The sequence below is a fragment of the Mus caroli genome, unplaced genomic scaffold, assembly GCF_978045245.1.
Source record: "Mus caroli unplaced genomic scaffold, Mus_caroli_1 scaffold_6, whole genome shotgun sequence".
NCBI lineage: Eukaryota > Metazoa > Chordata > Mammalia > Rodentia > Muridae > Mus > Mus caroli.
Genome location: NW_028227261.1, coordinates 99,692,545 through 99,710,429, shown reverse-complemented (window position 1 = coordinate 99,710,429; position 17,885 = coordinate 99,692,545). Strand labels below are relative to the sequence as shown.

The window sequence follows — 17,885 nt, the reverse complement described above, 5'->3', positions numbered from 1 at the left end:
TGTGACTCAGATCACTGTGGCAAATGATCCTGTCCCATGCCAGATTTCCCAGCAGAAATCTGCATGAGGTCACTCCTTAGGCATATGGTGCAGAGCTGATGAGACTATGAAGACCTGAGAACAGGACAACTTGAAATGGCCACCCCGCAAGTGAGACTAATGTTGATTGCTTGATGGTTTGGAGCCCAGTTGATGCCTGAGAGCTTCCAGTTCCCACCTATCCTCCAAAAGCCTGTCCTCATGTAAACCACTTGGTGAGAAAGAGAGGATGCCAGAGAGAGAGCCATGCTCTCCTCCTAACTATTTGGTCTTTGGAAGTTCCCTCATCTAGATAGACGGAGGCTTTGGGTTCCCCCAGAAAAAGGTAATGTATGCACAAAGTAGCCTAAGAAGTGTGTGATGCCTATTTTGAATAAGATAACAAACTTGAATTATTAGTTTCATTAAGTAATAACCAATATATAACACATAGCTGGGAAGTGGGTTTGTTGGTCTTAGGTTGACAGGCTGCGGAAGGACTCTTGCTTCAGCATTAGTGACTTAATAAAAGAACTGAGGGCTGGGTGGTTAGAAGGTGGTGGGAGTTCCTTCTTCATTAGGTCACTTTTTAGATTTTAATCTTTTCCTGACTTCACGATGTTTTTGTAAATCCCAGAATGTAGAGCTTGAAGTGTTTCTTCTGCTCAGCTGTGTGAATTTTGCTGCCTATTTCAAAAGTTGATAATGACTCAAGGGTATCCAGCTTGCAGGGTTCAAGCCACTGCATGCTGGCAAGGATACTGGATCCCGGTTTTAAAAATAAAATGCCAGGATGCCGCCTTGAGGATCCAGACATAGACTGTGAGCACACTCTAAACCTTGATCCCCAAATACACAGCAGTATCAGCTAAGAAAAGCAGAAGGGAGAGACAGGGTCGAAAGGGAAGGAGTTACTCTCATCTGTACTGGATGTGAACTCATTATGTGGACCTGTGAAGTCGTCCCACCCAGCCCTTTCAGTTTGCTTACAGCTCTGCAAAGGCTTAAAGTGATTGGTCCAAAGTCCACAGTGTAGGAAAGTCAGCCAGGGAAACCGGAACTGCAATTGCACTTTCCTGCCTTGGTGATCCATGCTTACTCCACGTCAACTGTGTTGGCAGAGAGCTTCTATTGCTCATGCCAGTTTTGATTGATTAGTGGAGACTGCCTGGAGCTTCATTTGGAGGATTCTGTGCTTTGTCTGGGCTTGTTGGAAGGGAGTGAAGATCAAGCAGAGAAGGCTGAGTGGGTGGGAGAAGATAAATGACAGGAGGTGGCACATCCCCACAGTTGTTGTCCCTTTTATAATCAGATTGACTCCCTAGCAAAACACCTTCTCACTTGATGTCCTTGGAGACAGTCCACTTCCAAATGGTTAAAAGTGAGAAACGGAATGTTTCATCAGGAAGCAGGAACTGATTGGGAATAACTTGTCCCTGTGACTTATCCAGGGTAATGGATGGTAAGTAGTGGTAAGTAGTGGTTTGAACCTGTAATGGCCTTCACTGTGGGGTTTTTTGTTGTTGAGGATTCCCCAGCTCCCTGTTGCCTTCCATCTTCTTAGAGACCATTCCTACACGCTGTCTAGTTTGCCTGCTTTCTCTGGAGTGCTCTCATAGGCCAGCTACTGAATTCTCTCCTGTAGGTGGAAAGGAGAAAAGGCTGAAAGATGTCAGAATGGTCTAGAGCAGTGGTCTTCAACCAGTGGGCATATCAGATATCCTGCATATCAGATATTTACATTACTATTCATAAAAGTATCAACATTACAATAATGAAGTGGCAAGGAAAAAAATTTATGGCTGGGGCGGGGGGGTCACCACAGCATGAGGAACTGTATTAAAGGGTTGCAGTGTTAGGAAGGCTGAGAACTACTGGCTTAGAGTTAACATACCTCAACTAGGACCTTAGTGCCACACCAAGGAATTTTCTCAGGACCAGGGTGTAGAAGCTAGAAGGAACGTTGAAGCTATTTGCTGAAGGTGCCTAAATTGTTAAACCGAGCAAAACCTCTCAGGATGTTGGACAAAGTCAAGCGCTCATTGTGCACTCTCTCCTTTCTCTCTCCTAATTTACTTTAATGAGACAAGTCAAGTGTTGATCAAGAAGTTCACAGGGAAGATGATTGCTTTACAGCATACTAGAATCTATAAATTTTATGTAGTTAGAATGATAGAGCCGGGATTGAGAAGGCCCTTTGGGGTTATCCTTAGCATAATGTAGTCCATCAGTTTAGATGGGGGAAAAAATCTTTGGTCAGGGATTTTTCTTGAAACCAGACCCTCATAAGACATTAGATATAATTTTGGAGCCCTTGCCAAACTTCCAGAGATGACGTGCTGTGAGAACAGATGTAGAGGAGCTATGTGCCTGGCAGTCTGGGGAACTGTGGGTTTTTAGTAATCTAGAACAATGTAAACCTGTGTGATAATTGCTCTGTAAATGTAGACTTTATTTAGCCTCCAGGATACCTACCACCCGAAAAGTCACGCTTATCCCCTTAAGTCTTAACTGATAATACTTTGGCCTGAGTAGGGTTAGTGTTGAGCAGGGAAGGAGCAATCCAGGTAGAGCTATCCATTAATGTCGAATTAGAGATGAGTGCTACTGCTGATAACAGCAGAAAGAGCCTCAGTTATTTCTAACTGAGGTGTGTCCATTTGGCCCATTTGGCTGTTTGTTTAATCATGTGTTCATTTATTTGGTGTCTTCAGCATCAGGCACTTGCCGAAGACCAGTAGCTCTTAACCTGTGGGTCTTGACCCCTCTGGGTCGAATGACCCTTTCACAGGGGTCTGATCACCTAAGACCACTGGAAAACAGATATTTACATTGCGATTCATAACAGAAGCAAATTTACAGTTATGGAGTAGCAACAAAATTAATGTTATAATTGGGCGTCACCAAACTATGAGGAACTGTATTAAAGGGTCCTAGCTTTAGGAAGAAGGTTGAGAACCGCTGTCCTAGCAATGCCACTGAGGTCTATTTCCACTGGCTTCTCCATGTTTCTCATTTTCTCTGCAGCCAAGGAAGAGAGTTAAGCCAGATTTCTGAGCAGTCTTGGTGTTTAAGCATTTTGGCTCAAGCTGAGTGTGGTGATGGCTCACACCAGCAATCACAGAACTCTGGAGGCTGATGTGGGAAGATGATTGTGAGTTCAAGGTTATCCTGAGCCTACATAGTGAGGTCCAGGTCAGCCTGGACTATAGAATGACGCCTTATCTCAGAAAACCAAAATAGCAACAACATGTTCATTCAAAAACCTTGGAGGACTTGTGCCTTCTGGTGAAATACTAATTGCAAAATCATAGATACAGCTCTTTTTTTTTTTTCCCCTCCTCTTGATCATTCCTTGAGTCTCAGTTTTGGATGACAGTGGTATAATTTTTTTTACAAAACTGGGAATAAAGCTGGGCGTGGTGGCACAAGCCTTTAATCCCAGCACTCGGGAGGCAGAGGCAGGCGGATTTCTGAGTTCGAGGCCAGCCTGGTCTACAGAATGAGTTCCAGTACAGCCAGGGCTATACAGAGAAACCCTAGCTCAAAAAACAACAACAACAACAATAATAATAATAAATAAATAAACTGGGAATAAACCACTCTTAATTCCTTTCCCTTCCTGCCCCGTCTTCGCTGGAATGATTCCTGTTCACTTTAACAAGAAGATTCCCTTTCTAGTTTAAAATATTCTGGATGTGCTTTAACTTGCCTTGGGGTCACAGCACTTGTCTTCCAGGACTGATGAGTCTTGTCAGTTGCCCCAGGGTGAGAACTTTAATAAGCAAATTGTGCACACCTGGTTTTGCAAAGTATTGGCCTAATGGGGCACCGAGGTGGAAGTCGGTGCATCCGCCTCGGGTACACACCTGTCCTGCCCACCTCTTTTAAAGGAGAGGCCTCCAAAGTTGTTGGCCCCGTTTACCTTGTAAAACTCTGGTGTCTCTTAGCTCCCATGTGTTCCTGGAGTTTGGAGGGCTGTGATTGTTAACAAGCTCAGGCCGTGGTTGCGGATGCTGCGGTCTTTAGGATCAGAAATCAGTGCTAGCAATAGGATGTAGTACGTGTACAAGGATGCCTGGTTAAAAAGGAGCTAGGCTGGAGAACGTCGTCAGGCTGTGTTTCTTCCTGCCCTGCTCTTGGATTTGATTTCTGGTATTTCTATGTCCTTGCCTTACTGGACTCTTCTTAGTTACTTTAAGAGAGAAAACCTCTTTCCCTGTTATTGACAGCTAGACATTAGGCTTCTTTAGTTTTCCTTCTCATTCATTCCTTCCTTCATTCATTTTGCGTCTTTTTTTTTTTTTTAAAGTCTGTGGCAGGATTGGAAACTAGCCCCTGATGTATGCTGGGCAGATGCTCTATGTCCTGCCCCTCAACCACCAAAAGGAATTTACTGAGCATTTTCTACTTTCCAGGTTTGTGGTAAATATTGACTCTACAGAAATGAAAAACCTAGTCTGCGTTCCTCATATTCTAGTATCTATGGCTGCAGTCACCCACAGGTATAACCTACTGCCCACCTGGAAGTGGTACATTGTGGGATATTTTCTTTGGCTTCTATCTCATCTTTAATTGCTGGTGATTTACTCCCTCAAAGCTGCTTGGACAGCATCCTGGCTATGCTTTCAGACTTGCTTGGCTCAGGTGAATAAGGTGTGGGCTCACGATGGCAGCTCTGGACTAATAATAGGTGTGACCGTTTCTTTGAGAATTTGTATTCTGGGTTATAGGGTCTTCCCATGTGGATCTCGGGTTTCTCGGCTACCTTTCTGGTTTGCTCACTGGATTGCCAGACTAGACTTTTCTCAGACTCACTTGAACATTCTTAGATGAGGTTCTGCCCCAAAGTTTATAATATACAGTGATAGAATCACTCTTTTGGCAATGAAGAATGTAAAAATGGATTTCTTGGCTTTGACAACGCTGTGTGCCCTCTTCAGTTTTGCTGCATATGTGGACAGGGGGGAAAAATTCTAATCATAAACTCAGTCTCTGCAAGACCCCTTCCAGGAATACTGGTGACCTAGCCTCTTGGCTTGTAGTTTTCCAAAATAGCTTCCAGAATCCTTCCTTTTAGGGGTATGTACCAGGTCACCTCATGAAATGATCCATAAGGTAGTTTAGCTTCGCATCTCTCTGCTGTTCTTTGTTTATCCTCAGCCATGGCTTTTGTTTTTCTCTGTAGCCCTCAGTGGCTTGGAAATCTCTCTGTAGCCCAAGTTGGCTTCAAACTCATGAGGATCCTCCTGACTGTCTCTTAAGTGCTGAGATTATGAATTATGAATTATTATGCCTGGCTTCAGTAAACACACACACACACACACACACACACATATATACATAACATATACATTCTGTAGTTGAGCTAAGCTCCAGAGGGGTCGGCGAGGCATCCCCCACTCCCAGTGATGCACCCGTGCTTGTCTTCAGAGCTCTGGTGAATGCCTTAGGGTAGCCAAATGTGACTAGGTCAGAGGGCATATGCTCTGGTACGGAATTCTCCAGGTCATTCTCTGCCTTTGTCCTCTGCTCTAAAAGCTCATGTCACTTGCATCATGCTGTCATGCTAAACAATATTGCATGGTAGGGAGCGAATAAGGAACTATGTTGTTCAATTATCTTGAGATTACCACATTCTCCTGCCTGGGAACGTGCCAGCACAGCAAACAAAGAGATGAGCCAAGCAACTTTCTCCCCTTTCTTCTTGAAGACTAAGTGTATACATCCTTAGAGTATACATCCTTGAAGTTGAGAGAAGAATTTCTTTTCTCTTTTCACAAAGAATGTGGCTAGTCCAAGAACGCAGGAGTTTTAGCTAGTTTGGCGAGGGTTAATAAGAAGACAGAGGTAGGACACAATCTGGCTGAAGAAGTGAAATGATGAGGTTCTAGGAAAGGGGCGGTTAATTGGGATTTTCACTGTGTGGAAGAAGGGTTCTCTTCCCGGAGCAAAGATACTGAAGAGGAAAAAAAAGAGTCAAAGCAAAACAGAACATTTTCCTTCTACATAAACCACAAGGCCTCTTTGCTTTTTGCCACTGGAAATTCTGAACATTTCTTGAATTCCCAGATTTTCTTGATATCTTTAAAAAAAAAATTCTAACGTTTAATTCCAGAATAATCTCTGACCATCTCTGTTTTTGTTTTCTCTGAGTTAACTGTGTCCTCTGAAAGTTAAGAAACAGTGTTTCTTCTTCCTCCTCCTCCTCTTCTCCCCCCCCCCACCCCTGTTGGCAGGGACACACAATGGGCCACCTTTCCCCTTCTCTGTGGTGGAAAGAATGGAAATGGAGAGCCAGGGAAGCTCTGAGTGGATTGACATTTCTTACTTCTGCTTCTGAAGTTAAGACAGTCACAAGAGAGAAAAATATTTTCTCTTCCAAGCCCAAGCAAAGGACATTCCTTTTGGTCTTGGCATCCTCCTGCTCCCAGTGCTGATCTCTCCCTGAGTCGTCTTCAGTCCCTTCAATAAATCACATCTGCAAATGAAGTCACTTACGAGGTCTTCCTCCCTCCCTCCACGCCCTGATTATAGAAAAGGTGACGCTTTCTCAGAGTCGTCTGAAAGAGCTTAGGGTATATTTTCCTGGAACTTTTTTTCTTTCTTTTTCCCTTTGGATGAATTCCTGTTGTTGATCAAGCACATACAAGAGAATTTTCTAGTATCCTGAAAGCCCCAGCTAGGCATTCTGTCACTAAACAGAAAAAGAGAACTTTTTTTTTTTTAAAGAAAAAAGGTTTTTAGTTTTAGTTTTTTAACAAGAGAGAAAAGTTTAGTTTTCACCTTTCTTTAGAGAAGGAACTCTATTGTCTTTCCGGAAGACTGGAGTTTTTAGGTTACGTTCCATATCACACAAGTCCGCGGATGCTGAAGAGCATCGACGCAGCCCACAATGCATTTGCTATTTCGAGAAGAGGACTCCATCCAAGGCTGTTGATTAAGACTTGAAGACAAGGTTTGAAATTGGTAGTGGCCCAAGGTCGTGGGTAGAACTAATGAGCCATTTGAAAATTATTAGCAGCTGGTTTAATAGAATTTTAATATGTACTGCAGTGTGAGACAATCCAGGCACGAGGTATTTGGAATGTTCCCTTTGAGGTCCTTTACTCTTGTTCTGTAATCCCAGCCCCACTTAACTAAAGAGCAGCTCAGACAGAAGATTAAGTAGTTTTCTACACGAGCATGTAATGCAACCTTATTAACTTTAGGCTTTTGACCATTTTTTTTTAAACGTAACCGTCTAGCATCGTTAACCTCCTCATACAATCTGCATGGCCCTGTGTTGTGTTCTTCCATCAGCGCTACAATCCAATGTCTAGGCAATCTCCCAGACTTTCAGGATCCACTTTTTCATTTGCTCCTTATACTTAACATTTTACTCCTATTTGAAAATTTGTAACGTTTAATTTACCAAACTCCAGTGGAGAAAAGGGCAACTGGAAAATATACTGTACTTTATCAAACATTTTTTTTCCTAACAAGTCAGCTTTTGTTTTTATACCACTTGATAGAAGAGTGTGTTCTGTAGATCTGAAAGTACACGCATGTGCATATATGTATGCAGGTATAAATTAATTCAGACCTGCAAAGAAAAGTACTTGAATTCTTTATCGGTCATCTGTACCTTGCTAACCCAGAAACTTGACAAGGAGGAGAAAGGCAGAGAGCATTCCACCGTTAATGGATTCCACAGCCATGAGTCATCTTGGCCCCAGGCTTGTTGCCTTGGCTTCATCCTCTTCCTGCTCTCAGAGGTCTGGATAGTTGGTTACCGACTTCGGAGCTGGGTGAGAAGAGAGGGGAAGACACAGGTGATAGAAAGCAAGAATCCTTTTCTATCTTCCAAATCCTAAAAATACACTACCAAAGCATAAGAGGAAGGAAGTGAGGTTTAGAGACATCTATCTACGCCTTACATTGATTTGCAAGTCTCGTAAAGGAGAAGAGGGACTTTCAAGACTCATTACATAAATACCCAGTCCACAGCAACCCCATGAAACAAGTACCCTCTGTGGACCGCAGGGTCAAGGAACTTCCCCAAAGTCATAGAGCTGGTCGAATGCCAGCACAGAGCCCGAAATCCTATCTTCTGACCAGGCCTTTCCAGTACACCACGGGTGATTCAAACCCAAATGACAGATGCTTCCTAGACTTTTAAAGGAAGTTGAGGATATTCAGGGGACATCCTCTAACCCTGTGAGGATGTATCACTATGGAAGGAAATCTCCATGCTCTTCAGACTAGTCCTTGGGGCTGGGAGCTGACATGGCTTATGTGGAATCGGAGTGCTGATTAAGAACCTGGCAACGATTTGGCAAGGCACTAGTTACCCCCTGGAACAGCTGGTGGTGGGCATCATAACTGTTTCCCTGTACCTTTAGTCTTCTCAGAAGTGGTGTCCATCAGGTTACCCCCAAACTGATGTGTTTAAAGCAACAAGTGAGCCTAGGTGGAGAAAAGAAAGAGCATGTGCGGGCTGGAGAGGTGGCTCAGAGGTTGAGAGCACTGAAGAGGTTGAGACCTCTTCCAGAGGTCCTGAGTTTAATTCCCAGCAACCACATCGTGGCTCACAACCATCTGTAATGGGAACTGATGCCCTCTTAAGTGTGTCTGAAGACAGCGATTGTGTACTCACAAGAAAGAGAATGTGCTGCTGATACTTAGGAGAGACCAGAAATGTGTTCCCTCCCTCCCTCCCTCCTCTCCTCCGTCCTTCCCTCCTTCCCTCCCTCCCTCCCTCCCTCCTCCCTTTGTTTCTTCTTTGGATGCATGGCTTTACTATGTAACCCAGGGAGGCGAACTCAATCCTATAGCTCTTCTCTAGCCTCTGCCACCTGAATGCTGGGAAAACAGACATGGGACACCTTTCAGGCCTAGCTTAGATTTCTACTGGCCAGGTTACCTGTCGTCCTGGTTGCCTAGTATAATTCTCCCTGTATTTTGTAATGATCCCAGCCAGCTGTGTTGTTATTCTTAGCTTATGAGAGATGTCCCTCCCATGTAGTCTGAGAGAAAGCAGAGGCTCAGACAGGTTGAGTAGCTTGCACGTGGGTACAAATGTGTGATTATAGGTCAAGATGAGCATGTGTAGCCAGGCTAGTTGTATACTCTGTGGAAAGTTGCCCGGAAACCTACTTGAGTTTGAGACATGTGGCCCTGGCATTTCTGGAGCGTTTAACAAGTCCCTGAAATTAAAGATGAAGATTATGTGTCCAAAGAATTTTCATATATTACTTTGTTTAATCCTTCCGAGGACCTTGTGAAAGACTGCTCCATTCACCAGTGTTTCCGGGCGAGGAAACGGAAGCACAGAGCACTTAACCTGTTTCATCAAGGCAGCTGGCAGGGAGGGCATGCAGGCTCAAGCCTGTAATCTCAGCACTTGGAAGACAGAGGAAGAGAAGAATAAGGTTATAAAGTGAGAGCTGGTCTCAACCCCATCCCCATCTCTGCCCTCAATCAATAATAATACAAACTCAAGCAGTTGTTATGTGGGAATGACTGCATTCAGACTCTGGTCCTGATGACCAAGATGAGCGCTGCTAATCAAGCCAGGTGTTAATCGAGGCAACTCCTGTTGGCTGAAGATTGTTTTCAGTCGGATGGGCATTAGGGTTTGGCACCTTTTGAAAATATCCGACTAGGCAATGCAGTGGTCGTGTACATTACACATCGGAAAAGACCTTTGTATCATGGCTCCAGAGGATACATAAAAGTAAGAGGTCAATGTCCATAAGATGAAATGCCATTCTTTTCTAGGTAGACAGGATCCCAATTATTTGCTCATTCTTAAGGAGAACGAAAAAGTTTTCCAGGGCTGTTATTCGATCACCAGATGTGATTAGATTAACGTTTTAATTCTCTCCAGATGTTTAGCTGCCTGAGGTGACGACCACAGGTGAGTGCCCATGAAAACTCTAGAATAAGTACCATGTTCAAGAGGATCCTTTAAGGCTGTCAGTCTATGATAGTCATATGGTAGCCCTGAGCTACATCCTGCTGGTGTCCGTTAGGCACTTGAAATGTGCTAGGTCTGAGTAGATGTGCTGTTCTAAGTCTGAAATACACCGAAGTGTGAAACCTACTAGGAAAAGAAAATATCTTTGTACATTTTTATATTGATTGATGAAATAATATCTTTGGATAATTGCACTTGTTTCTGGCTCCTAGAAAATTTAAAAGTGTGTGTGTGTGTGTGTGTGTGTGTGTGTGTGTGTGTGTGTTGTACCTTATACTGCTTCTGTGAGGCAATGCTGGCTTATGTCTTTTGCTCTCTAGTTAAATAGGAAATACATGAGAATGTAGTTTTCATAGGCCAGTGCACTTTTGACTAACTGTCTGAATTATTTTAAACTATCTTTTAAAATTCATTTCCTTCTATCACAAAGAACATACTATGCTTGACATGCGTTTTTTAAAAAAATCAAGCCCGGCCACATTTCATTAGTTACTCTGGACCGGTCAGAAAGTGGTGACCTGGTTGTCAGATGGAGTTCATCCAGTGTTAGCTTCTGTCTATCCTCCCTTCTAAATATCCTGCAGGCGTGACCTCTCTTCTTCACCCTAGTGCACCTTCCCAGCCCAGACTTATTTTATCTCATGGATAGACACTGGTCTCAGCAACTGCCTTTGCGGCTGTGTCGCACCACCCTCCCTTCCTCTAGAAGTCCTCCATAATGTGTCCTTTAATCTCCAGGACACAGGTGACATTATATTATGTTCCTCTGATGAAGACTGCTAAGTGTTCCCTGTTGCTCTCCAAAGCAAGGATGGCAGAGGAGACTGACATTTGAGACTACATTGACGATATCTTCTTCAGTCCTGCTCTACAGGTGAGGAAACAGCTCTTTTGTACCTTGCCTGAAGTCAAGATGGTAGGTGGAGCTAGGATGAGATTCTATTAGTGTTCTTTGCTAAAGACCTAGCTAGAATCTTAGGGGGTTTTTGTTTGGTTGGTTTGGTTTAGCTTTTGGTTATTCTAGACCGACTTTCTCTGGGTAACTTTGGCTATCCTGGAACTCACTCTGTAGATCAGGCTGGTCTTGAACTTGGAGATCGACTTGCCTGTGCCTCCCAAATGCTGTGATTAAAGGCACCCAGTACCACAGGCTACCGGGATCTTCTTTCTGCCTTTTCAGAACATCCTGCTGGTGCTGGTGTTTGGTTTTAGGTTTTGGTTGTTATTTTTGGATAGCATCTGGCTTTGACTCACAAGGTTGGTTTTGATTCTCTTACCTTCATCTCTCATTTGCTGGCACTATAGGTGTGTACTCATACCCAGCCTCCAAGGTACTCAGTATTAGACCCGCCCTTCTTACCTTAACTCACGTTGCTTCTTTTCCCAAGTGCCTGGATTGGCACCTCTCTCTGTCTTTGTATTACAAGAACAATCTATATTTCATTTTAGAGTCCTCGGATTTCTTCATTTGCTAATTTTTGTATGTTAACCATAGCTTCATTATATTTTTAACTTATCAGAAAAGGCACACCTTAAACCAGTCTTTGTCTCCTTCATCATACTTCTTTTAGAGAAAAATTCTATGCCTAGATTCTTTCTGGTAGGCACACAAATATTCCATAAGGGAATGGTGTAGGCACTTAGCAACCAATCAATAGTGCATTTGTCTGGGCTCAATTCAAAATGATTGTGTGTGTGTGTGTGTTTTTTTTTTTAAATTTTCATTTTTAATGAAAGCACAGAACTCTGGGTCAAAGATTCCCTCTTCACCATCTAAATGTGAGATGGGTTAGGCCTTGGCCATGACAAGACACTTCAAAGTCAGACTTTACCTCACTGAGTCTCACATTTTCCCATCTTGGTTTCAGGACCTCACTTGTGGAATGAGGTGAGCGTGTCTGCTATCTCACCTATCTTTTGAGGGTAGCACTGCCTTTCGGATTTCCTGGAGAGACATTTAAGGTGTTTCCATGTGTTTTGAGGGAGGGTTAATAAAGTATATGGTCCCACAAGAACTGTGGGGGACGGTGCCCTCCCATACGCAGTAAGAGTGTGAAATACAAGGTCAGTTACTGGAGTAAACAAAAGATTGTAAACAACAGAAGCTAAATAAGTCTTCCTTCTCCACCCCCTGATCTCCTTAGGAGACACATCTGATGTGGGTTATGAAGATGGCTAGCAGAACACTGAGGTTGGTCCATCTGCTAATAGGCAGTTAGTGTTCTGTGGTCAGTCTTGGCTGTGCCATTTTGGTCACATGACCTTATTATTGTGTGAACTCATAAAGTATTTAAGCACCAAAGTGATCACATACCCCCACATTCTCTAAAGTGTGGGCCGACAGCCATGTGTGGACCTGGAGGAAGTTGGTTGGTTTTTTTGTTTATTTGGTTTCTTTTTAATAGAGAGATGAGTTAGCTTGCTTTCCTAGTTCTTAGTGGAAACACTTAAACTTTAAAAACGTTTTCCAGCTTGTAAAACCCACACACTAATAAAAACTTACAAACATTATAGAAGCTGGAATTCAGACAAAGGGAAAGTGCTTTTCAACTCCATGCAGAAGGCCTTGCTGTTCAGGGTTTGGGGCCCGTGACTTCCAAGTTTTTATCCACTAGCATATATTGTTGTAGTTTAAATAGTAGAAGACTATATTTTGTATTTTCCAAATTACAAATTCTTGAAGGAAAAGACTGTGGAATGAAGGAGCTAGGTGCTTGGTCTATGGTGACCCGAGCTTTGCCTACATTGAGCCTTGGCCATCAGTGACCTCATTTTTAATTTAATACGTGAATCTTTTAAGGACTTAGTGTGTCTTGAGTGATTCCATAGAAATAAACTGTTACTAGTTCTTTTCAGCCCCGATAATTCTCATCCTCCAAATACACTAGTCTCCTGGAATGCAGTCCTGTCTTATTAGTGAAAGTTACATTTTGTAAGGATACCCTTTGTCTGAAATGTCATTGCTAGAGGCAGGAGCAGAGAGTAATGTGCACAAAGATAGAAAAAAAAAAAAAAAAAAAAGGAGGACAGAGGTAGAAACATATCATTAAGTCCCACACTGCCAAATGTGTCTCAAGTCTTGAGACAAGGGTGGCATTGAGATGAGGGAGGGACATGACTTGTCCTTGAGAACAGGGAACAAGGCCTCAGAAAGGCTTTGCTGATCTGCCCTGGAATAGCCCTGAGCCACCAGGCCTCTGATTCATGGCCAGATGGGACCTTACCCTTGTGTCTCCACCATGCCCTCACCCCGCACCTCCCTTCCACACACATACAAAACACAGTTTGTCCGTTTTAAGGTGCCGGGAGCCTTCCCCAACACATAAGCATCTTTGGGGAAGAAGTTCCCTTGGAGCCCATGTTTATGTTTAGTGTGCACGAGGTTCTTTAAATCCGTGATATGGCTTCTGGTGTCAAGGCAGTGCTGAGGTTGAGAGGTTCTGCTCTAAACTGGGTCTGAAGGAACCTCGTAAACTGAAGGTGCTGGGGTGACTGCTAAGTATGGAGAGTTGCAGGTGTCCAGGTGTCCGAGGAAGGAAATTAGTTCAAGGAAAACGTGGGCTTTGGTGGAGTGTACCGCCTAGACAATGGTTTCACAAGGATTTGAAGTCGGACTGTCTTACCATTCTTCTTAAGAAGGTTGGTCGTTCCTGACCCTGGCAGATGTAGAGATTTGGAACCCAAGGAGCACAAAAGCAGTCTTATAAAAAGAGTTAATAGCAATCATGCCAACTGTTTTAAGTAAGTCTTTACCTATGCCAGAGAATGATGCTACAGGCGTTACAGTTGTTATCCAGGTCATATGTTTGTTATCCAGATCATGACATACAACAGCCCTGTAATACAGGGGTCACTTTGTATAAGTGAGGATATAGAGGTTTGGAGAATTTCAAGCTTTGCAAAGAGTTGATAGGTTATGGAGGTGAGAACCAAGCCAAGGATTCTGAGGCTATCTTCTGTTGGGAGATTCCAGATGAAGCAGTCATGGAACTAGAGCCCACATCCAGTGGTGATCAATCTCTGATGGGAAATGGGAGTATACTTTCCACTGTGGCAGGAAGGGAATAGGGAAAGGAGTGTCGGGAGGTCCTGACCAAGACCCATGGAAAATGGACACCTTTTTCAGAATCAGACAGCACAGAGTGGAAGACAGAAGCTGCTCTTTAAACATCTGCATTGCTGGGGGAGGCACCCATTGAAGGTTATGCAAAGCACCTTTGAAGGAGAAGTCTCAAACTTTTACCCTGTCACTAAAGGAAAACGAATGGGGTTGAACTCTGGCCAGTTTTCCTTCTACTCTCTGAAGTCTCTGGAAGATGAAACTAGAACCTAGCTATTTTTCTCCCAGAAAGAAGCCAAAGGCTTTTCAATGAATTGTAGCAACCTGCTGATTGAGACTTGAGGCTGAACAGGTAGCCATTGGAAATCATCTCCATGACCTTAGGCTAGCGTTAGAAAATTCCTGAATACAGATTACCTGAGATAATGAAGCCATTAAAGATCCGGAGGTAGAGTTGTCAAAGGAATGTAGGTGGAGGAGAAACTCTAAAAGAGGAGTTGAAATTCCTTGGTGGTCAATCTTCCTACCCAATTACTCTGTATTGTATTTTATTTCACTTTATCTTAAGCAGTAAATCTTGAACTCATTTCATTGAATGGAAGCATCATTTCCTGGGACTAAACCCAGGTAGCTCTCTGTCCTTCCCCCACTAAACTTTCTGTTTTCTTAAACAAATGTGCTGGCCAGCACTCCCGGGACCTGTAGGCGCTGGCTGTGGAATTTGTTCTGCTTTCTTTTATCTACTCTTGTTTGCTGGAGAATGGATCTCCTGGAGCTCTCAATAACCTCAAAAATCACTGCTTAGCAAGGAGCTGACCTTGACCTCCTGATCCCACAGCGTCTGCCTCCTTGGTTCCCGCATAGGCCACCATAGTCTGATTACTTGGCTGGGTTTTGACCTGAAATTTTTTTTTTTCAAATTTTATTCTTAAGCTGGGAGTTTTCCTACTTTAATTATTAAGTATGGTGCTGAGTTTAAAGTTTATCAGGTGTCCCCAGCCTTTTCTGTATTGAACAAATTGTCTTTTCATTTCAAATAGCCTTGATGGACTCCCTATATTAAAATACTAGCCTCTTTATTACAGCACCCCACTTCAGCATGGAGTGACAGTCCTGTAAATAGGTTGCCGGGTATTATTTTAAAATAACAATATTTTCCTCAATATTTGGAGAAGGCATTGGCTGACCTTTTGTATTTGTGAGACAAGATGTTATTATATCTCTGGCTGGCCTGAAATTCACTAATGAAGATGAGACCAGCCTCAAACCACCAAGATCCACCTACCTCAGCCTCTCCAGTACTAGGATTACTGGCCTGGAGCCACCACACCCAGTCCTAATCAAGCCACTATTGTCAGTTGAAACTGAGTTTTGAGGGCTTCTTCACACTGTCTCTGGAAGTCACTTTGGTAAGGATCCTGGAAATAGGCCAGGCAGTTTGACAAGTGTCTGGTTTACTAATTCTATTGTTTCTTAAACCTAAGCTTTTCAACTCTTTCTTAGTTTTACTGTGTGTGTGTGTGTGTGTGTGTGTGTGTGTGTGTGTATGTGTGTGTGTGTGTGTGTGTGTAGGGACAGAGTAGGGTGTCCCTTTATCAATTAATTTTGATAATCTCCAAGTTTCTAGACAATTATATTAGGTAAATTGTCATAACTTAAGCATTGTAACTTAAATGACTGTGCTTCCCTTCCATTTGTACCTACCTTAATCTTGTGAATTTGTGTTTTGCTCTGCTCCTTTTTAATTTTAATTAGGCTCTCCTTTGTTTTAATTTCATTTTAATTAGTTTTATATGAGTTTAAATAATACACTTACTAAGTCTTGTCAGTATTTGCTTTTTTGATGTTTTGTTTTAGAGGCAGGAATTCACTATGCAGTCCTGCCTGGCCTTACAGAAGGCCACTTGCCTCTGCTGCTCAGGTGCAGGGATTAAAGATGTATGCCACCACACCTGGTTGAATTTTGACTTCTGGCCCCCCACCCCCTGCCTTTTATACATGCTAAGTCTTTGAATCATTTTAGTAGTAGTTTTGCTTTAAGAAACTTTATTTCTATTTTTTAAACTTATTTATTCATATTACGTTGTGAGTCTTTTGTAGCCAAGGAAGATCTTGAACTGTCGATCGATCCTTCTTTCTTTACCACTAGGTTTTGGGGATACAGGCGGATGCCACCAAATCCATTTCTGTGGTATTGGGACGAACCCAGGGCTTCATGCATCCTAGGCCTGTATTCTGTTAACTGAGCTACACCCCCAGGCCTGTTATAGTTTAATTTATAATTTTGATATAACTAAAAAATGTCCTCTTAAGTTATAACTGTTCTTTGCCAAATTCCACATTTAGGTATGTACCCTTTTAAAAGTTAGAGTCTGCTGTTCAGATTTTGTGATTATCTGAGAAATTATTCAGTAGAATATTTTAAAAAATTCCCCAAGTGCTTAGAAATCTGCCTTCTTCCCCCCCACCCCACCCCTCCAGCTTTATTGTACTGTGAATAGAAACAATAGACTCTTTTCTATTTGTAATTCATTATCTCTCCATTTGGGCATTAAGGACCTTGGGAAGCATCGGTGGGCACTTGAAAACCTCTGTAAATATTCCACAGATACTTGAAAAACACAAAAGTACGATTTCTATTTCTGGGATCTAAAATGTAAAATGTCTCTCTTAACTCAATTTTGTTAATGATATTAATTATATCCTTAGTTGTCTGTCTCCATTTAGTCTATTCAATGCTCGGGCCTCTGTCTTGTGTCTGTTGCCATTGTTTTGGTGTCTCTTGGTGCTGTTAAGTGGACACAGATATTCATTATAACTCTTCACAGTGGATTGTTCTCTTATGCTATCAAGGGTTTGTCTTTGCCATCCAGAGAGCTTCTGTCTTGATTTAGCCCTGACTAATACTAAGGAGAAACTCTCTCCTTATTATTTTGCTTGGTATCTTCTCGATCATGTCATCACACTCAAACTCTGTGTCCTTTGCCTATGTGCATGTCTTCTGTAAGCAAAACACAATTAAAGATTTAGTTTTCCATCTACCCAGAGACATTTTCCAAAGGAGGGGTGATCCAGTTCCCTCAGATCCATAGAGCATGCGCATTTGCCCTTGATCAGTCATGGGTGTTCTCATGTTTCTGCTGGGTCTCCTTTGTCTTCTGCATTTACAGATCATCCACATGGTCTTCGATTTGCTCCCTCCAGCAATTGAAAGTTATGTAATTGTTTTTATTTTATTACCAATTAGAAGTTAACCTTGACTAAGGTATCTGTACTTCAATTTGAAGTTTCATGTAATTGCTTATTTATTTTCCTTTTTATTTTTTAATTTTAGGACCTCATTATCCCAGGCTGACCTCAGACTTGCTATAGAGTGGAGAATGGACTTAACCTTGTGATTTTCCTTATTCCACTTACTGGGCACTGAGATTATAGGAACTGTTAGGACTGACGATTGAGTCTTAATTCTCTTTCTTAACCCTTCATAGACACTGCCTTGATGTTGGCCATTGCTAAATCCCTCTGTGAAAACCACAAAGGCCACTTAGCATTTTCCCTATATGTCCCAATGTTATTAGCTCACCCTTTGAAATCCTGGTCATAGCATGTCTCAGTGCTGAGAATTCTCTCTTCCTCTTCCGGGGAACATCAGCCACTCTGTTGTCCTAAGTATTTTCTATCCCAGATCTGAGTGTATTTTGTTTTGCTTTGCTGTCGGCTTCCAGCATACTTTCATCTGTGTGTTGGATCTTTGTGTTCAGCCCTTATCTGTCATCTTTTCCTACCTGCTTTCATCTGCTCGTCCCTCTCTGCCTTCCGCGTACTGTTCTGAAGACTGTTTTCCAC

At 42.7% G+C, this 17,885-nt stretch overlaps 1 protein-coding gene across 7 annotated transcripts in view; it reads left to right on the top strand.

Moving 5' to 3' along the window:
- The window catches only part of Znf462 (zinc finger protein 462), a 138,719-nt gene that overhangs the window by 27,377 nt on the left and 93,457 nt on the right, over window positions 1-17,885 (top strand). For 5 of the 7 annotated variants that reach the window (XR_015047380.1, XM_085839286.1, XM_085839284.1 and 2 more), the window contains exon 2: window positions 10,718-10,853. The exons of the other annotated variants lie outside the window; for them this stretch is intronic. The gene's annotated coding sequence lies outside the window, so the exon portion shown is untranslated. The remainder of the gene's footprint in view (window positions 1-10,717; window positions 10,854-17,885) is intronic. 7 annotated transcript variants of the gene reach the window in all.